At 39.9% G+C, this 22,916-nt stretch overlaps 1 protein-coding gene across 6 annotated transcripts in view; it reads left to right on the top strand.

Moving 5' to 3' along the window:
- The window catches only part of IL12RB1 (interleukin 12 receptor subunit beta 1), a 252,769-nt gene that overhangs the window by 221,831 nt on the left and 8,022 nt on the right, over window positions 1-22,916 (top strand). The window lies entirely within an intron of this gene.

The following is a 22,916-nucleotide window of genomic DNA, read 5'->3' on the forward strand; positions in this document are numbered from 1 at the left end:
AAATTGAGGAAATCTGCCTGTACCCCCCAAAAAGCCAAAATGATAACAATATAAAAGTGTATTAGTGGCCAAAATCTATAGTAAAAGTATTTGGGATTTTTAAAATGTGTCAAATGACTGTTATAAGAATATTTCTAAAACAGTGAAATAATGATTGTAAGCAAGGGTTTTTTTGGCAAAATAAATGTTCTTTTTAAATTTGGGGTGCATAAAAATTGCCTATAAGTATATATTTGTGTCATTTAAAGACACTTTTAAAAAAACCTTTAAAATATGCATGTAACACCCACCTGCAATCTTAAAAACATCTGTCCCACTCATACGGCACCCCCATATACCTGTCCCACATCAATTAACCTATTTTCCAGCATTTTGTACTTTTCCACCCCAAAAATGATGTCATTATTGGCCAAATTAAGCTAAATAAAAAATCTTTTTGCCTAATTAGTCATTAAGCCAGGTGACCCAGTAACTTTGAACAAAGTCCAGACGTATTTAGGTAAAAATGCTATTTTGCACAACTTTTCACCTACTAAGGAGGTAGTGCAAACTCTTTTGGCAAATGGTACGGAGAATTTGCACCTGCGAAAAGTCAGGGCTGATAGTATTGCGCGATAAGTACAAATTTGTGCGATAAGTGGTTATTTGCGGAAAAGTAGCTTATCGCGGTTAATTGAATTCCCCTATGCATAAAACCATTATTTGATTCCCTAATTTTTTTTAATCCAATTAGTTTGATGTGTTCAGATCTGTTCTTGTCAATTTTTATTTGCTCCCTTTTATAGGCATTTAACAAAACAGTGGAAACAGCACAAAATACACCAAATGGTTAAACACATCTGTGTAAGCTTGCATTTAACCCCACTATCTTTTTCTATCATTTTGTCTCTGCATTAGTTGTATTATTGTCTCCAGGTCTCCTTCTCATTAACCTCAAAGTCATCCCCTTTCACGATGCCCCTGCCTGGATCAACCATCTCCAAGTGCATTTGCCAATTGCAGGTCAACTCCCATTGTCCATAAATGAGAAGGAAAATAATTCTGGGTAAAGCTGGCCATACACATTATTGGTGCATACACACTGGGTGATATTACTGAGCAATTGCACAATTACGTCAACGTAATTGTGCAATCGCTCAGTAATCGTGCACAAATTGTGCACTATAATGTTGGAAACGACCAGCGATGCATGCTCCCGTTGGGGGTATCTGTGTCAGTAAGTTGTATCTGTGTCAGTACGGGGTGTCTGTCAGTAAGTATGTATAATAATGTGCCAATAAGTGGTGTCAGAGGTATCGTTCAGTATGTGGTATCTGTGCCAATAAGTGTGTTTGTGTCAGTGTGTATTTGTTGGTAAGTGTTATCTGTCATTAAGCGGTGTCTGTGTCAGTAAGAGGTTTCTGTGTAGGTAAGTGTGTCTGTAAGCGGTGTCTCTCAGTAAGTGTGTTTGTGTCAGTAAGTGTTGTCTGTGTCAGTAAATGTGTGTGTCAGTACGGTGTGTCTGTAACTTTGTCTGTGTCAGTAAGTGTGTCTGTATCAGTGTCAGTAATGGGTCTGTGTCAGAAAGTGGTATCTGTCAGTAAGGGGTGTCTGTGTCAGTAAGGCAGTGTGTGTGTTTCTGCATGAAGCTATTGTATAGGGGCAGTGTGTGTGTGTGTATGCAGCTAGGCGGCAGTGTGTGTGTATGTATGTGGCTATGGGGGCAGTGTGTGTGTTTGTGTGACTTTGGGGGGCAGTGTGTGTGTGTGGCTATGTGGGCCTTGTGTGTGTGCGGCTATGGGGCAATGTGTATGAGTGCAGCTATGGGGCAGTGTGTGTGTGTGTGTGTGTGTGTGTGTGTGTGCAGCTATGGGTGCAGTGCGTCTGTGTAAAATTGCATGCAGTTGATGGAGTGGGGCCCCAAATTGATATCTTGTTTAGAGCCCCATGAGGTCTAAATCCTCCTCTGGTGTAGAGTAACATCTTTTCATTTACATTTACATTTTATGTCTTATTCGCATAGAAGATGCAGCGAAACACCACTCAAAGTTTACTACAGAAACTCGGCTGCGACTTTAACCAAATAAATTAGCTTAAAACATGTACAAAGTCTCAGATCTACAGTAGCAAAGTAGTTTTGTTGCTCGAAATTGTTTTACTTATGTAAATAAGATGCACATTTTGAGTGAGAAAGATGCTCTGCGTGACCAAATCTCACAGGACCTGGTGCACCAAGAGAGGCTATCTGCTGTGTGTTAACCAACAGTATATGAGAACACAACTGTAAGTGCTCCAAAAGAGCAGTGATTGATACAGATTTGTGTTAAATTCAGCACTGTATTTTGTTTAGAGATGTGCGCTGACCCCCGTGTTTTGGTTCTTCTAATTCATTGTTGTGTTTTGGTTTTGGTAAAACCACCCTCACGTATTTTAGTTTTAGTTTTGAATCTGAATTTTTTTCACAAATTGATAAAAAACAGCTAAAATCATGTAATTTGTTCCTACAGTATTCTAAATCTGAATAGCATTAAATTCCAGTAATTTCCTGTCAATATTGACCACCTCACTGCTCACAATATTGTTCACCAATATTGGCCAAAGGCTTGCTGGTCAAACTAAGCACCAGAGGAGCGGCACAATGAAACGGTAATTTAAAAGAATATAGCACATCTATGAAACATTGCCACATAGCAGTGGCAGACAGGATGGTACTTTAATAAACTATATGACCCCATACAAACCAAGAATGTTTTTCATTAATCAGGAGATAGATCAGAGGCCTTAGGGCAGTACAGGGAAATAGAGGCTGAATGTGTATGTAGTGGAAGGCAGGTAAAGCATTGGTCAATTGATTGCTTAAAATTTTTTAATTTCAGACATGGCCTTGCAAGATCTGTTTTTCAGCAACTGTAAATAGAAAAGGCCATAAATTAATACAATGTTGTTGTTAATGTAGCCAAGGAGTCTTAATAAGGGTTGCAATAGAAGCTGGCCATAGTACCCCCCCTCCTTCCTAATTGGGTAACAACCCCTGTAGTATATTTGAGGTACAGCAGAGAGTCTGAGTATGAGGGGAACTAGCTTAGAGGCCCAAGGCCAGTACAGGGAAATGGAAGTGGAGTATGATGTGGAAGAATGATAAAGCATTGACTGATTGTTTGATTAATGAAATTAAGTTTGGCATAAACTATTTTTTAGCAGAAGAAGAGAAAAGGCCATAAAAGAATACATGTTGTTGTTAATATTGCCAGGGATTCCTGACAAGGGTTGCAAGAGAAGCCTGCCATAGTACTCTCCTTCCTTCGTAATTGGGTAACAACACCTGTAGTACATTTACAAGGTGTACCAGAGAGTTTGAGTATAAGAAGAAGTAACTCAGAGTCTCAAGGGCAATACAGGGAAATTAAGGTGGATTATGTAGTGGAAGGCAGATAAAAAAGAATGATCAATTGATTAATTATAATTGTAATTCAGATGTGGCCTTGTATCTTCTTGTACATATTACTAGATGATACTAAATATGCTCCATATTTCTGTTCATTTTTTTATATTTTGTGAGGCACCACATTTTTTTCTGGTTAAAAATGTGCTGCAAATTAGAGTAATAACCAATAAAAATGTTTACCTATGCAAAAAAGATCATCAACAATGCCCTCAAATAGACTATACTAAAGGGAAAAGGGATCCAAGATGGAATTGTTTTTAGGCTCTCCCACCCACCCTTATGTTGTATATTAAAAAGGACTTACTAATTTTAACAAACCAAGCAGTTCAGCGACAGAGACTGCAACTCTTGTTGATGAAGTGCTTGGTTTATTTGGGCCCCCACAAAACAAGCTACCAATGGGCTTAAGGAGGCTAATAATCACTACATTGGGAAGATGTCATTATCATCCTCATCTTCCCCACCCTCATCTGTGTTAACATCATCATCACACAATATTAGCTCATCCCGACTGGAATTCACCATTACAGAAGTCTCTGTACTTTGTTGCAATTGGCAGCAAAGTTCGCTCGCAATGTTCACAACTGTGCTAAATACTCTTTCTGAGTACACAATGGAGTTCAAGCAACTTAAATACACCAAAGCTAGTTCATACAAGAGGCTCCAAATTGCCTTTTTTCATCCTAGTAATCAAAAGGACTATGGGGTGAAAACAGTGGAGTGAAAAAAGTGGAGACGTTTGCCAGTGGACAAGTTACCCATGGCAACCAATCAACCCCTACCTATTATTTTATAGAATATGCTTGAAGAATGCAACCTCACAGCTTATTGGTTGTCATGGACAACTTCTCCACTGGCACACTTCTCCACTCTTTTCACAGTTTCATACATCTACCCCTGTGTGACATGCTAATTTGTACATTTTCATTAAAAAAATCCTCCACATTCTATTGATGCTTAGTGTATCAGACTGAGTCACAATAAAGGTGTCAATAAGTTTGGGCAACTCTTTTAAGACTGACAAGATGTAATAATGTTGTTTCACTCTGTTGCACTGAGTTATCTCATTCTCATCACCTCATGGAAAAGGTCATAAAGCATATGCAGGAGAAACTGAAGCAGAAAACTTCATTGTGTCCAGTGCCATTTGATCTGACAACTTGCTGGCAAGGAGCTCTTTACATCTCTTAAGATTTTTGTCATTTGGAAAGAACAACATTACGTATGACTTAAACCTAGGATCAAGCATGGTTGCCAAATATAGTGATCCAATTTCAAGATGTTGACAACCTTTTGGTCCTGGTAAAGCGAATAAAGAAATTGATCTACAATTCCAACATACTTAGTGGAATTGCTTTGCTTCATCTCCTCCCTAAGTTTCTCGAGCTGCTTTTCTATTAATCTAATTAAAGGAATCCCCTGACTCACGCTGGCAATGTCTGAACTCACTTCCTTTTTTTTACTACAGTACTTTGAATGGTTTCATTACCTTGCATAACACAGAAAGTATTTTCCACTGTCCTGGACTAAGGTACATTCCCCCTCCTCTCCCTATGTCATGGCTTGTTGTGTAGGTTTGGATGGGTTGTTGTTGTTCCTCTTTTTGCTGAAGCATATAAAGGGTGTAATTTCACCTGGTCACTACCGCTTTCTTTAGTTGGTGGAACCAATGTTTTACATGTGGTTGCTGAATGCCTAAAATGTCCAGAAATATTTCTGGCCACAGAAAGCATCTCCTGCTCTCTTTTTTTTTTCTTTTAAAGATTTTTGAACCACCAAGTGTATTGTGTAAACATGGACATGGTCAAATTCATCCAGTTGTAATGGTCTCACAATGTTATATGTGTTATTGGAAATTACAAATCCCGAGGAGAGTCCTAGCATGTCAAGCCATTTGCCTATGATATCTCTCAGTTTTTCTAACAGATTGACACTGGTATGCCTCTTAGTGAAGTCAGTGATACAGAGAGTAGCCTGCCTGTGAAAGAGCTTGCAGTGTGTGTTAGATGCTGTTGCTGCTGAAGGTGATACACCCAGTGGGCTGTCACAGTCTTTCTTTTGACCAGTACTGCTTGTCCACATATTTGTGGTAAGTGGATAGTGGACACAATTTCTAGGCAAGAACTAGTGTTTCTTTAATGTCCCGGTGTAAAATGGAATCGAGATGGAATTTGGTACCTAGACACATGACCTCAGTTAACTGTCTAAAACCAGATGCATTGATGACAGATTAAGGAAGCAGATCTAATTCTAGCATAGCCATCATGGCTTCAGTGTTCTGCTGTGCAACTGCATGGCAGCTTTTATACTTGCTTCCATACTAGCAAAAGATTAGTTTAAAAAAACAATTGACTCTGAAACAGTCTTCTTGGTCCTCTTCTGGGATGAAGATTCACCCTGGCAGCAACAGCCCTAGTGTGCAAGGATTCATCTGGAGTATCCTGGATAGGGGAGGAGTCAGTTAGTCTTTGCAAATTGGATGCATGAGGACTCTTCTGATCATTAATAAGGAGATTGATGATGAAGGTGTTGGAGGTGGAGATTGCACCCTACAGCCCTTCATTGACACAGTCTTCTCTGAAGGTGCATATCCACTACACGATTCGCTCCATGAGCGATATCATGTAATGTGTCCCTGGCAGTGGTGTGCTTAATGTCATTAACGACATTGAGCACCCACACTGAATGATATCAATCACGATATCTTTTAGTGACATCATCTTCCCTCATCCCCGTACTTGCAGAACCTAACAATATCTTCAGGTTGCCCTGCAAGTACAGGCGATGTACAATGTCATCAACGACCAGTGGGAACGCGCATTGCTGATCGTTGATGCTATATCCACTAGCCGATATAATGAACGATTGAACAATAATGATATCGTTATAATTCAGTCATTCAAAGTGTCGGCTAGTGGATACACGGGTTTAGTCTGACAGCCACAGCAGTGCTTGCATCCCACAAGCCTACACTGACACAGCCCTTTAGTGATGCAGCCCACAGCCCTTCACAGTCTGATACAGCCACAACATAGACCTTCAGAGACACAGGGTCTGATTCAGCAAGGAACCCAGATGAGAGAATGCAGGCTATTGACTGATGTTTTAGTACTGCACAGTGCATACGCATTATGCACGGAAACACAGCCGAAGTTGAGTGACAGGAAGTGCCGTTTGTGGTAGGTGACCAGGGGGTTGGCCAGCCGAACGCAAGCGTGTCAAAGCATTTGCACACCGTTACAGGGGCGTACATTAATTATCTGCTACGGTGCCGCATGCAGCCCGGCATCCTTCTGTGTGCAAGAAGTCTCTCATATCCGGCGGCAGGGTAATATCTACTTTTATCTTGCGGCAGCTGCGATGTTACTCGATGTCCCGGATGTTTCCCAGACATGCGTCTGCATATCCGAATTGATTTCATGCTGAAATTCTGCATGGGTGACTGATTGCAGGTGCTTAGCATTGCAGTGATGGTGTGAGGTATGGGTAACAGGTGCACAAGTTTGGGATGTTAGTTGCTAATTAGGTTACAGCTTTTGCTAATGCTTGCCATACATGCCCGATTTCCACGGATTGCCTCGATAATTGGAGCGTGTGTGCGGGCGACCGAGGCTTAAATATTGCTCGGTCAGGCATGCCGGATTTTCCAGCATGCCTATCCGATGTTTGTGTTAAACTGTCGGCCGCATCAGGCAGTGTATGCCCAGCCACGGCCGACAGACAGATATTTCCTGTGTTCCTTCCCATGTTGGGCTAATACACTGTGAGAAATCTCACAGTGTATGCCATGGACATCTGAGGCTGGCAGGCTACCAGATAAAATGTCTGTCGGTTTGACAGGCATTTTATCTGGACATGTTTGCCCAGCTTTAGCCTTTTTTTAAATGAAATGAAGACATTTTTACAAATAATTTTTTGTTACATTGCTTAATTATTTTTTTTACAAAAAATAGTTTTTTAAAATTTTTCTGGTTATTGTGTTTTTGCCTGGTATTATATGTATTTTATTTTTTAATAAAAAAAATAACAACTCCAAAGTTAACTGCAAAGTTAAAATTTTAAACAATATCCTACACCTCATATATACTAATCAAAATCCACATAAGGTTTCACTATGTGATTTCATTTTTTTTTTTTAATTTTGTGCTGACAGTAATGAAAATTATTTTAACTTGCACAAATATGCCACCAAAATCAATTGTGCATCATAACTAACCTACAGTACATGTTTTCTTGTAGACATAGGGCCGTATTCAATTAGTGGCGAAAAGCCGGAATTGGAGAAAAAGTTTCACCTATTGCCACTTTTCACCTATTCGGAACTTATCTCCAAATTCAATTCCAGACGGAATTTGCCTAAGGGGAAAGTCAATGCAATGTAATAGGCGAAAAAGTTTCTCCTAGCAATAACAGGTGAAAAGAAGTTTAAAATCTTTATTTTGGGGTGCAAACATGGACCCAGAACCCTTGCCACAGTCCTCCAATGGACAAATCTGTCAAAAAATAAACAACTAAGAACACCCCAAAAAACAACTTTCATTTTTGGGGCGAAAAAGTAAAAAGTGGGGGGACAAGCATAAAGCTAGTGAAATAGACTTCTTGGGAGTTTGCAAGTATGGATCAGGTGTTTTTAAGATTGCAGGTGCATGCCGCAGGTGCGTTTTTGAAGTTTTTTAAAAGTTCACTTTAGAGATATAAAAATATGCTAGCACCCATTTTCAAGTACCCCAAATTTGACTGAAGTACTTGTTTTCACCAAAAAATACTGCTTTATGCCACTCTTCACCACTTATGCAAAGACATTAATAAGAAGCAATTTAAACAACTTAAGTACACCAAACACTTTTATTAGGGCTATTTGTACACATCTACATTGGTTCCCTATGTTAGTGCATCTTTTTTGGGGGTACAGACTGATTTCCCCAAATCTGACAGTACTTTCCACCTGTTTTGCATTCGCTGTTTTCCATTTTCGCCTGTGAAGAAATTGAATAGGGCGAAAAGCAGGGACACGCACGAAAACTTCTGAAACAGGCGAAGGAGGCGGAAAGTCAGACAGGTGAAACCTTTTCGACTTTTCGCCTCTAATTGAATACGGGCCATAGTGTTAGTTTTTTTAAATTGTGTTATTACTGCGAGAATGAGTTATTGCCCACACCAAACAATCATAATAACAAAAAAAAAGAAAAATACCCTTGTTTGCAATAAGAATGTTTTTACATTTTATGGTTGTTATGGTCAATATCTACACTTCTAAAAGCCATCACTGTAACTGGCTTACCTACACATCACTATATATTTTTTATTTTTAAGATCATATTCTAACACATATAATGCAATCCATAATTATGTCTAAAAGTAGTAAGGCAGGGCATGTTTTAATATTTAAACATAACAGCCAGTTTGTTATAAAAAAAAAAAAATTTCACACAGATCACAAAAACATATAGCTTTATGGAAATGGAACTTTCACATTCTCCCAAAAATAATAGCATAACAATAACTTTCAAAATGTAACATAAAAAAGAAGCTAGACATCCTTTCAGCCATGGATAAATCTTCCATAGAAATATGGGGCAAGCAAGAGACTCCTGATGCAGTCACCATTTGCGCTTCCTTGCAGGCTGGGGTCTTGATGGTGGTGTTGCCAGCTGCTGGCTTGCTCTGTGAAAACCCTGGCCAGAGGTGGACTGCTCCCGGCCAGGGCAGGGGACTTGAACAGAGGTGGAGACCAATCCTTAGATTGGAAGAGAAGAGTGCTCCAGCCTGCTCTCCCAGATGGCGGCCGTATTGTCCTGCACAGCCTGGATTAGCTGTTGAAGGAGCTCATTCCTTTGTCGCGCCAGTTCATTCCTTTCCCTAACCACTGCCAATTGCTCGGAGATTAGCTGGCACATTCTTACACCTTCAGAATGCATTTCTCCAGGCAATTGGTCAATGTTAGGGTTGAGGGGCAGCTGAGAGCTTTCGTGTGGAGGTGTAGATGATCTTGCCTCCACCTCCACAGCAACAGCATCATCCAGGCCATGAGAAGTTTCTGCAAGATCTGATATTACAAAGGAAACTAACTTAAAATAAAGCACTACAGAAAATTATATATAGTTGCATCCAGAAGTGTTGTAAATTTACCTGTTTGAGTAGCTGGAGCAACATTGATAAGCATGTCGGTGTAAATGTTTCATACACCTACCACCTCCTCTACTTCAATACCCAAAGATCTTTCCTCCAATGGGATGTACTCTATTCCTCCACCTCTTGTCTCCTTCGCATGCTTCCAGTGGGCTGACATTTGCACCTTCAGCCTGCATCGGAAATCTCCCCAATGAGTAAACACATTGTCTGATCTTTTTTTTATATTTTATAATGTGTTTGACCATTAATTCTCAATTGAAATTTCTAAAAACACATTGTTCAACTCCCCCCAAAGAAAAAGCCTATTCCAGAAAATAACTATATCTATATCTAGATGTACTGTATATCTATATCTACATATACACACACATATAGACACATATACATAAATACTCACATATATATATATATATATATATATATATATATATATATCTATATATATATACTGTATATACATATACAGTATATATATATACACATATATATATATATATATGTATACAGTGTATATATATATATATATATATACACACACACACACACATATAAGCACAAAGAGGTGGCACTTAGAGGTCTTATAACGTGATGGAAAAAAATGCATTGATTTATTGCAAAATCATCATCAACGTTTCGGGGCAATACGCCCCTTCTTCAGGATGCAGAGTACAAGTCATACGAACAAACACCAAGCTTAAATAACTCACCCCTCTAGATGTGGCGTGTTCTAGACATGGCGTGTTCCTCTCATCAGCTGCGCCAGTTTGGGTCCTGGAACACAAGTGACGGGATACACACGAAGCTCCATGTGCAGCAGGCACACATGTGACTACATCCTGTGCACCGGATGATTGAACAGGCCAAACAGTAACCATAGCAACAGTAAATAATCAAATTATACAGTAGGTGCTACCTGCAGTGCAAAACAAAGCTGTTTTTCTGCTTAGCGCGGCGCTAACAGCTGTGCGCCCGGCACTTTGGTCAGAGCATGCTGGTTAACGTGCCTTAACACCCTTGTTAAGGCACGATAACCGGCATTCTCCGACCAAACAGCGCACTGAATTGAATAGCTCCAGGAGCTCGCTCCTGGCGCTTTTCAGTTTGCGTTGAGTTGAATCGCCCCCATTGAGACCGCGTAGAGACAAAGGCCCTCATTCAGAGCCGTACGCTCTGAGCAGAGCGCACGCTCTGAATGAGGGCCGGTCTCCATGAAAATGGAGCGTCCTCCTGGACGCTCGTATAGCTGTGGGTCACCGCCCACAGGCTATACGAGCGTGCATTTTGATGGGCGTGATGGTCGTGACCATCGCGACCATCGAAACTGCGAGCCGGAGCCTGCGGTTGAGGTTTTCAACCGCAAGCTCCGGAGTGATTTTGGCTCTATCAGAGCCAAAATCACTCCCACTGACATCACTAGTGATGTCAGTGGGCCGGCTTTTGACGGGAGGCGTTCCCGTGGGAACGCCCCCGTCAGGGAGGCACGCCCCCGTCACGCCTACCAAAGGGGGCGTGCTGTCAATCAACATTGACAGCACGCCCCCTTTGATCGGACACAACGAGCGAAGGACTTTCCTTCGCTCGTCGCGTTTGGCGCATGCGCACGACTGAGCTCCCTCCGTCGTGCGCATGCTCAGTCCAGAACATCGACCCACTTGCGAGCGGACAGCCGCTCACGAGTGGGTCTGAATCAGGCCCAAAGTGTCTAATCTGAATATCCATGAAGCTTCCAGCTGTAGTAGCTTCTTGGATCTATTGCCTCCTCTCAAAGAGGCTGGCACATGATCAATCACTTTTTAACATACTGTTGCAATGCTGTTCTTCAACAAGGCAAAGTGCCTAGCTACCGGTTGTTCACTGTAGCCAGATGTTAATGCGGCTCTAATGGCGGCATGATGCTACACTATGCTTTCTTTGAATTGGCGCTCTGTCTTGCCCACGTAATGCAAGCCACATGGGCAAAACAGAAAATATATAACAAAACGTGAGCTGCATTTTAAAGGCCAATTAATGCTGATTTTTTTTGCCTGAGTAGGGATGAGAGACAAAGTTACCTACCTGCATGTAACTGCAGGTAGTGCACCCAAGACATTTATAGCAACCGGTTTTGCAGCTTAGAAAATTTTTAATGACAGGTGTTTTAAAGGATGTGATGTTGGTTTTCATGACTATAACCTTAATATTGCAATTAATTAGGCATAACCTTTGTATTGTTCAATAAAGAAATGTCAGGGTCAGTGGCAACGAAAGGCCACAAATTCTTAACGCATGTCGACTTCTCACATTGTATTCATTGATTTAAGGCATCGCTTGCTTGAGCCACTTTTTAACACTTGGCTGTAACAGCTCTTCTCTACTATTACTAAGGGCCTTGGCTTTTGCTTTCCTTAATGCCTTCATATGATAACCACGATTAAGAAATGTTTTGGTCATAATATCCAGTTGTTTCATGGTTTCATCTCTGTCACTGGTGAATGAAGACCATACACTGTTGTTCGTGGGTGAAAACTATCATGTTGTAAAAGGGTAATCCTGTCAGTTGGCTTGACATATAAGGATGTATGAATCTGTGCAACCTTTATTTTGATATTAATATCAAGAAAATTGATTTCACTGATATTATAGTGGGCTGTCAATTTAATGGGACTTAAATGCTGAGGCATTTTGAGAATCAATAATACATAGCTATACATTAACATCATATCGTCAAAAAAGAAGTAAATCATCGATGTATCGATAATAGAGAAAAATATATTCAGAAGCATCTATGTTGTCAAAAAAGAGACTTTTCTCCACATCCTACATGTAAGCAGTGGCAAAAGATGGGGCTGATGCAGAACTCATATCGCATCCCGTCTTTTGCCTGTAAAATGCATCATCAAAAAGAAAATAATTGTCATGTAATGTAAATTCTAAAAGTGATAGAAAGAAACACATTTTTTGGCGAGGTGATGTTAATGCATTGCTATGTATCATTGATTCTCAAAATGCCTCAGCAAATATATACTCAAACATTGGTACTTGAAATGTATTTAAATGCAAAAGTTTAGATTTGATGTATTCATACCTGCACCCATATTTCTTGGACCATGATGAATTCTATCCATGGCCTGACTGACAAGGATGTCTAGCTCATCTTGGCTAAAAGGGGGCTGCCTCTTCCTTGTACTTGGAGTCGGCCTACTTTCCCCACATGGGCCTGCTTGTTCTTCATTTGGACTGTTGTCCACAGTTGGCCCTGCTGAAAGGAGGTTGCTGCCTTTTCCATGCTGCTGCATATGCCACTCAGTCACCCAAAAATGCGAATGCATTGTGTATTTTTATTTTTTTTTCCCAGCCGATTTCCGCTGATGTAGCGTTTGCAGGTGCGTTTGCCGTAATTATTACCTAGGCTACTTAAATGGCACTTGCTGGTTTTCTGTGTGTGTGGATGTTCCTCCTTGTGTTTCAGTGCAGCAAGAAAACCACTCTTTGCTTCTGTTCCAACACTTGAAAATGTACTCTCTTGAAGCAGGTGAGTATGTGTGTTTGTAATGTGTTCCTCCTTCATCTAATAGTCTTCACATTGAAGTTTATTTTTTACCTTTTCACATTTCAGTTTGCAATATATTTTGTTTTGGGTTTGGACTCCCACCCCTTCCCTGTAAAGTTTTGTATATTTATTTTTGTTTTCTATTTTGAAGAATAACTTTACAGCCAGGTATCTGGTGCTACGCCAGCAGCCTCCTCCACACAATCTCAGGCAACATAAGCGGGCAAGGGACAAAATCTACCACACCCGTGTCACCCTTTTTGGAATGCCAGATGATGAGGTGAGGCATCGCTTCCGCCTGCCCCCACACATCATCCTGGAAACTCTCCAAACAATTGAGAGTGATCTAGAGAGTGAAAATATATTCCTACAGCAATTCCACAACTCACACAGTTTATGTCTGTGTTACATTTTTGTGCTTCAGGATCCTTTCAGACCACGGTTGGAGTGGCGGTTGGGATTTCCTAGCCGTTTTTTAGCAGGATCCTGATGCATTTTTGGCCCACATCAGCCAATTTATTTCCATGCCTTTAGATGAGGAGATGCTATCTGCGGTCAAGTCACAATTTGAACAAATTGCTGGCTTCCCGCATGTTATACTGATTATGGATGGCACCCATGTAGCGCTCATACCACCATCACACAACGAGCATATATTTAGAAACCGAAAACATTTTCATTCCTTAAATGTGATGGTGGTCTGTGGTCCATCCCTCCAGATTCTTTCCCTCAATTCCATATATCTAGGGTGCAGCCATGATGCTTTTGTGATACAACAATCAGGGATATGGCAGAAATTATCCATGATGCAAGCAGGTGATGCATGGTTGCAGGGTAAGTTTTTTGTGTGTGTGTGTGTATTTGTCTGTTTTGAGAAGCAGATTTTAATATTCTTAATGTTTTTTATTCCCTCCTCCCCAAAAGAGATAGTGACTACCCCTGTTGCCCATGGCTACTTACTCCTTTTGCATCACCCACACCAGGTGCATAATCTGAATATAATGCCACACATACTGCCACCAGACAGATTGTTGAGTGCTGTTTTGGTCTCTTAAAATCTAGATTCCGATGTTTGGATCTGTCTGGTGGTGCCCTTATGTATGCGCCGGAAATGGTTAGTAAGATTGTTGTCCTGTGTGGGGTCTTTCATAACATTGCTATAAGGAGAAATGTGCCATGTGATGGGGATGCCATTTGCCTGAGTTGGAGGAGGTTACAGTGCAACAGCACGAGATGGGGCCCAACATACGTGATTACGTTGTGGATACATACTTCTGGTATGTGTTAATGTATTATGATTTAGATTTTTTTTAATCTTGAAATTAGTCTTTCTAAAGATTTTTGGTGTTACATTTATAAACTAACTTTTTTAATGTGATAGTGTGTAATATATTGTATGTTTGTGCATGTGTGTGTATGCATAAAGAATGTAGTAGAAATATATATATATATATATATATATATATATATATATATAAAATGTGTGTATCTCTCTCTCTCTTTTTTTGTAAAGAATATTTTGTTTGTATTTATTCACTTATTTCTCATTGTTTATTTCATATATTTAATTTTTTTCTTTTTTTCCTTTTTTTTCCCAAAATTTGAAACAAACAATAAATCCTAGAAAAAGAGAGGAGACTGCCTAAAGACATGAAACCTCAACTTCCCCGGGCCAAGCTCCGGGAAATAAGTCATCCTGTGGCTCCAACATGTCAACTTTAGGTGTCTGATGGTACATGATAAAGGGAACTTTGCAAATATGGTAATTTTAGATAACTGGACAAGGGTGTGTGATTTTATTTATAAACTAGCATAGTTTTTGCAGGATCATGTTAGATGAAATGATTTTCCCTACAGTTATGGTGAGCATGGGCCCTTGTCTCATGCCAAAATATGTAAGCAAAACATGGCAAAAAAACCTAAAAACTAAGCAGCACATAGGCAGCAGAATGTCAATATTACTGCACTTGGATTGTTGCAGGACCCATTATCCACGTTTGTAAGGTATGTTATTACATAAACTGTGTTGCGCATACATTCACAAGTCCTTAGGTCAAGTGTTAATTGTTTACAGAGGCACTCATCATGTATGGCTGGTAAATAAATGGTATATCCAACTACCAGCGCAGCAATGGTGAGGTAGAGAACAATAAATCAGGAGGAATAATTATTATACTTTCCTTTTGATGTGGTTGACTCGGTCTGGCTCCGGTTGTTTAGTACATATGGAAACATTAGAAATGGGTAGTGCAATGTAGAGGTATAGGTACTCTTTACCATAAAGTCTCCCATGATGGCATAGGGTGCAAGCAGAGGAATCCCAATTCCACTCCGCGTGTCTAACTGTCATCACTCAAAACAGTCCAGGTATTTCAATATAACAGCAATCAGTAGGTCCTACTGTGCCTCAATTTGTACAGTTTTTACTGTGTTATTTATGTGTATTTTTTATGGTGTTCTATTTGTATGTGGTTCTTATGTAACCATTTTTGATTTGTGTGAATTCTATTAAATTGTTATTTTTTATGGGAATACACTATGTATACCCATTTCTAATTTTTCCATATGTACTAAACAACCGGAGCCAGACCGAGTCAACCACATCAAAAACAAAGTATAATAATTATACCTCCTGATTTATTGTTCTCTACCTCACCATTGCTGCGCCGGTAGTTGGATTTACCATTTATTTACCAGTATTGTCCCTTTTGGGGTCCTAGGGTGACCCAGGTATTGTCCACCATAGGCTGCAGCTTGTCACGCTGTTTTTATCACAAGCTTTATATATTTACTCATGTATGTCTGTACAATCGATATATTTCTGGGAATGTTTTGGGTTATACTTTTTTTTATGGATAGTGATATTACAAGTTAACCAATATTAAGGAATATATGTAGTCAAGGTCAGTATCCTAGAAGTGGAGATGCTGAGCAGAACAAACATTCTGTTTATCACTATGATGTTTTATATGGTGTATTTTAAAATTTTTGCAAAGTTTGAATGTTGTTGTTGTGGCCGATATATATATATATACATATATATATATATATATATATATATATATATATATATATACATACAGTCAGGTGCATAAATATTGGGACATTGACAGAATTTTCATATTTTGGCCTCTACTCACCACCACAATGGCTTTGAAATGAAACAAACAAGATGTGCTTTAACTGCAGACTTTCAGATTTAATTTGAGGGTAATTACATCCAAATCAGGAGAACAGTGTAGGAATTACAACGGTTTCTATATGTGCCTCCCACTTTTTAAGGGGCCAAAAGTAATGGGACAAACTAAACAATCCTAAATCTAACTTTCACTTTTTAATACTTTGTTGCAAATCCTTTGCAGGCAATTACAGCCTGAAGTCTGGAACGTATAGACATCACCAGATGCTGGGTTTCATCCCTGGTGATGCTCTGCCAGGCCTCTACTGCAAATGTCTTCAGTTCCTGCTTGTTCTTGGGTTATTTTCCCTTCAGTTTTGTCTTCATCAAGTGAAATGCATGCTCAATCGGATTCAGGTCAGGGGGTTGACTTGGCCATTGCATAACATTCCACTTTTTAACCTTAAAAAACTCTTTGGTTGCTTTTACAGTATGCTTCGGGTCCTTGTCCACCTGCACTGTGAAGCGCCGTCCAATGAGTTCTGAAGCATTTGACTGAATATGAGCATAAAATATTGCCCGAAACACTTCAGAACTCATTCTGCTGCTTTTGTCAGCAGTCACATCATCAATAAATACAAGGGAACCAGTTCCATTGGCAGCCATACATGCCCACGCCATGACACTACCACCACCATGCTTCACTGATGAGGTGGTATGTTTTGGATCATGAGCAGTTCCTTTCCTTCTCCATACTCTTCTCTTCCCATCATTCTGGTACAAGTTGATCTTTGTCTCATCTGTCCATAGGATGTTGTTCCAGAACTGTAATGGCTTTTTTAGATGTTGTTTGGCAAACTCTAATCTGGTCTTCCTGTTTTTGAGGCTCACCAATGGTTTACATCTTGTGGTGAACCCTCGATATTCACTCTTGTGAAGTCTTCTCTTGATTGTTGACTTTGACACATATACACTTACCTCCTGGAGAGTGTTCTTGATTTGGCCAACTGTTGTGAAGGGGTTTTTCTTCACCAGGGAAATAATTATTCTGTCATCCACCACAGTTGTTTTCCGTCGTCTTCCGGGTCTTTTGGTGTTGCTGAGCTCTCCGATGCGTTCTTTCTTTTTAAGAATGTTCCAAACAGTTGATTTGGCCACACCTAATGTTTTTGCTATCTCTCTGATGGGTTTCTTTTGATTTTTCAGCCTAATGATGGCTTGCTTCACGGATAGTGACAGCTCTTTGGATCTCATATTGAGAGTCGACACCAACTGATTCCAAATGCAAATGTCACACCTAGAATTAACTCCAGACCTTTTACCTGCTTAATTGATAATGAAATAACGAGGGAATAGCCCACACCTGTCCATGAAATAGCTTTTGAGTTAATAGTCCCATTACTTTTGGCCCCTTAAAAAGTGGGAGGCACATATAGAAACCGTTGTAATTCCTACACTGTTCAACTGATTTGGGTGTAATTACCCTCAAATTAAATCTGAAAGTCTGCAGTTAAAGCACATCTTGTTTGTTTCATTTCAAAGCCATTGTGGTGGTGAGTAGAGGCCAAAATATGAAAATTCTGTCAATGTCCCAATATTTATGCACCTGACTGTATATATATATATATATATATATATATATATATATATATATATATATAAATATATTCACTTCTGAAACCATGTAGTTTCGAACATATACCCCCAAGAGCAATGTGTGTGCTTGTGCACCATTTTTCTAAGCACAGAAGTTGCATGCATTGGTGTCATGCCCAGGTTCAGGTGTGTGAGGGCACCAGCCTCGGAAGGGGTGACACCAAGATGCAGGATCCTCTGCAGTGACATGAACTTGGTGCTGCAGTGTGACAGTCTCCTGCAACACACAGCTCCTGTCATAGGAGTTGAGAGCCAGTGCCCAGTCTTCGGGTTCATGGCAGCATCTCCAGCAATCCTGGTCTGTCTCACGAATGATGTCACTGGGATCAATGTAAGTTCACAGCCCATTTTCTTTTGGCTAGGCCTCCTTTTTGGCCTCAAGTGCCACTCCAGTGTACAGGAAAAGTAGAGTCCACAACGGGGATCACCACACCTCGTGAAACCTATGGTTTCAGGCATGCAATTTTCATGAAGGTTAAAATGAGAAACTCGTGAACACCATATGGGAGTGCACATCATCCATGACCTAGCCAAAAAACATTGGTTGCTGCTGTGAATTAGTACTTGAAACTGTTTGAAGTGATAAATGAAGTATGTTGAAATGTTGAAAAAATAATTCATATTTATATTACATTTCAGATACAGAACATCAGAGGGACCCAGCTATAAGTGAAAAAATAAGGCCTCTTAAAATGTGACTACAGACAACTTTGACTGTTGTGGAGCAATTACTCTTTTTTAGTAGTTTGTTATAAAAGGCAAAAATGCATCAAAATAAACTGTTAAAGTTTGTTATACCATGTTTGTTTTTTGTTTGTTTTTAAACCTAAAATTGATTGACAAGCATTGGCAGACTCATGTTTAAAGTTTGGAAATATAAATCACAGACATTTGTAGGTGTGGTTTGTTGAGGATTTGGAGGAGGAGTATTTATTGGGTCTTCATCAAGATCAATATCTGCAATTGTCTCCAAAGCTGCAGTATCAGCTTCAAAGACCATTACAAATTTTATTTTGGATTTAAAAATTGTAAACTCAGTGTCTGCATTCATCATGTCCAAAGGATAGTACTCAGATGCGGGCATACAATCAACATTGCATATGCGCAAAGACACCTGGGAAAATAACACTACTAGATTGTGACACAATACTCATAGGTTGTACCATGCAGGCATGATAAACTTAAAACATAAAGGTCCAGTGTCAGGCATGTTTTTGGAGACAGCCAATCACAACACACCACATGATATGTACCATTTTGAAAGTTGAATATGTGCAGTTGCTAAACATACACATCTGGTGTGCAATTTGCAATCGCATATAAAACACCTACTACACAAAGAGGTATGCGGAGCTACGCACATCTGCAGAGTTTTCTGGTAGGCCATCTGTAGTGATGTCAGTAAAGTCATGTAAACGGTGTCTCCATTGGTTAAAGCATAGCCAGAAATAACAGGCGAATCGGCCATCTTTATGTAGGCAGCCAATAATATCCCGCCAGAGCCTTTATAATGTATGCATATGCAAATGTACCCCATTGCCATTAAGAGAGCAGCATGTTTTAGTCTCCTGGAACTCTGCGTCCTAACCGAGGTCATGGACCGGCGCCTAGGGCATGCAGGACCCTTTGTGCGGAATGCCGTTAAACTTGCGGTGTATCGCCAGATGCGTCGGCGGCTCAGCAGGCTGGGGTGCAGACGCACAATAGTGCAACTTGAGAACAGGTGGTCTGATCTGCGGAGGAGACAGCCTGACCTCCTGGTCTTCTTGCAGGAGGTTATTATAAGAAGTAAGTGTGCATATGTGAATAGCAAAATGTATGCACGTGTGCATAGAGTGATTGCATGTGTGCATGCACTTCATGGACGTGCTTATGCATGGTAATGTTTACAGGATTGAAGTGGTTGACCTGTCTGTTATGTTGCATACATACGGAACAATTTGAACAACCATAGATATCATTGATAGATTTCCCTCCAACTTTCTGTAGTGTAGGTCAAACGATTTTGGTTGTACACACTGATAGATATCTATGATAGATATTTCAGTGAAGCTATCTTTTTAAAGGCAAATCTTTACAAAATCGTATAAGTTGGCCTGTATGCATGAAAGACCATAGATATCGTTATCACTCATGCGGGAACGCACATCGTTGGTTGCTGTTAGGTTGGTGACTGCAAAAAAGTGAACAATATGAACGATAACGATATGAACGATATCGTTCAAATTGCTCATAAAAATCGTACTGTGTGTACGCACCATTAGTTTCATGCAACCATTTTGTGGTGTAGCCATTATTTTCAGTGAAAGTGGTCTGAACACATTTTGAGACAGAACACATTATCAACTATGTAAGGCTGTTAGTTAATTTTAAAAGGATAGTGCTTAATGGAGTGTGTGTGTGTGTATGTATGTGTATATATATATATATATATATATATATATATATAGTATATAAATAATATATATAATTATTATGTCCATTGGGTTAATCAAGTAAATTAAATGTAAAATATTCTTTCAATTTAAGGACAGCAGAGAGAAGTTCAACAGAGGAGGAGAAGACCGGCGGTACCCATCTCCTCCTCCCCTAACCCAAGCCCCTCCCCTGCCCCAACTCCCTCTTCTAACCCAACCCCCCCTAACCCATCCCCCTCCCCTAACACAACCCCCTCCCCTAACCCAAACCCCTCCCCAAACCCAACCCCCTCCCCTAACACAACCCTCTCCCATGAACCAAATCCCTCCTCTGATCAAACTCCCTACTCCCCGGCTCTATCTCTGCCTGAGGAGTACCCCTCATCGGGCTCCAATTATGCCGCTTCCTCAGTCCCGGGGCCATCTGAGGTTGGCATGGATGACTTTGTGGAAGCTATGCCTCAAGGTACATAATATAACATATTTTTGTACAGTAGATAAAATTCTTGCACTGCTTTTTAAAAATGTATGTAGTAATGTATATCTTTGGGGCATATACTGCTAACCACGGATTTGGACAGCAGCACACAAACAGCAGTGCTAAACCATCCATCTATGATGTAAATGCTCATTGAAAATTGAGCCGTCAACCTTGAGTAGCTGAAATGTAACACAAGTAGGGCCCTACAAGGCAACTTTTCAATCATATTGCAGGTTGGCTGGTCTGCAAGAGAGAATGCAGGGAGCATTCTGAACATGTGCTTAATGTATGTAACATATCCTACGAATAACATACATCTCAGATTTAGTATTTTTTTAAGTCCGTTTTGTAGTGTAAGGCCTTCATTTACGTTTTTACAAAAGATTGACACAAAGTTTACTAAATTGTGATAAACTTTGATTATGCTTATTACATACAAAATGTCTTATATAGTCATATGCAACATGATGCTAAATTAGTTTGCAAAATGTAAACTTTTAATATTCACTCATTTAAATTTCAGATGCAGAACAACAGAGGCAGGAGAGGGATGCTGCTCGGGTAAATATTTTCAATTTGTGGTCAAATTTGGTCACAATGTTAGGGTCTGCTGTCTGAATTTTTAATTTAATTTAATTTTCTTTTTTGTTAAATATAAAAAAAAGGTAATAAAAAAACCCAGTGTTGTGTCATTATTATAAGGTATGTTATTATAAGGAATCTATTTTTAATGTGAGTATGTATTGACTAGGGGTCATATTAATCAAAGATGGTAACTGCAAAGCTGCACGCACGCAGGTATCTTTGTAATTGCAGTCCTTGATCTTATAATATACATTATAATAGAGCAAGAGGTGTATGACTACCCCTGCTGCATTTGTGATGCCAACACAGTACCGGGGTTTGATGGTTGCAATGGTGTACAGTGCCTGGTATATGTAAGTGTGTATGTGTAAACATGCACAGTTGCATAATAGGTCCTGCACATGTGGAATTTAGCAAAAAGTGCAATAATGCCTTCTTTAAAATCAGAGGGAGGATGTTGGAGGGATGTAATTATTTAACTGCACCATATAAAGTACAGTATACATATTTAAGCATTATGACATTTACAGGGGCGGTGGCACACAATGTCAACACATTAATCATTCATGTAGTGATTGCTGGTGTGGTCATTGTTAAAATATACATAAAAAAACCCAATGTTCATTAACCATAATCAATATTAGATCAAGCATAACATATATATATATATATATTTATATATATATATATATTATTTTGTGAAAAAAAACAAAAGGAGCAAGAGTATAGATTGAATACATTTAATAGTAAAAGCTAGAATCAGCACTAATTGCGTGCACTCAACAAGCAATAGTAGCTCCACATCGAATCGATTGCTGTGTAATCACTGCTTTAGATGGGAGTGCTGCTGTATCTTTAACTCATTGCGTTCCTACAAGGGACTGCTTTGCGTGCACTACATATCCGTTAATTGCGTACGCAAGTGATGGGAGGTGTGTTTGTTCTAGCGGTGGGCTTTCCCGATCGCACGGTGAATGCTGTGTGTGTATGCTTTCTCTCATCTGAGTTCCTGAATCAGGCCCACAGTCCTTAGTCCTGCACCCCACAGCCCTTCACAGTCTGACACAGCCACAGTAGTGCTCGCACCCCACAGCCATTCACTGTCACAGTCTTCTCTTAGTGCTGCAGGCAGTCCACAGCACATCACAGTCTGACACATCAGTGCTTAGTTGTACCCCACAGCCTTTCCCTGACACTGACTTAGTGCTGCAGCCCACAACCCACCCTAACCCTCCGGCGTCCTGTGTGAAATGATGCCCGCAATCACAAGGTAGGGACTTTTATCGAATCCAAAACATGTGAGATCCGATGCCAGGAAGATGACGTATTGCCTCATTTCGGATTCCAAGTCTGGTGGGAAAACCTGAGCACCGGCTCGGAAGTACTCGGATATGCACACCGAACCGACACATATCTCATTTTGTTACCAACTAAAAGATCTGGATTATGGATTGAAATAGGGTTTTATCAAGCTTTTCCATCAGTTATTCTAGATTTGCTTTTTCTTCATGTGTGATGTTGATTTAAGGGATCAATATAAATTACAATATTTCCTTTTTTGTGGAGTGTGCAGA

The sequence above is a fragment of the Taudactylus pleione genome, unplaced genomic scaffold (assembly GCF_031769625.1).
Source record: "Taudactylus pleione unplaced genomic scaffold, aTauple2 ptg000532l, whole genome shotgun sequence".
Lineage (NCBI taxonomy): Eukaryota > Metazoa > Chordata > Amphibia > Anura > Myobatrachidae > Taudactylus > Taudactylus pleione.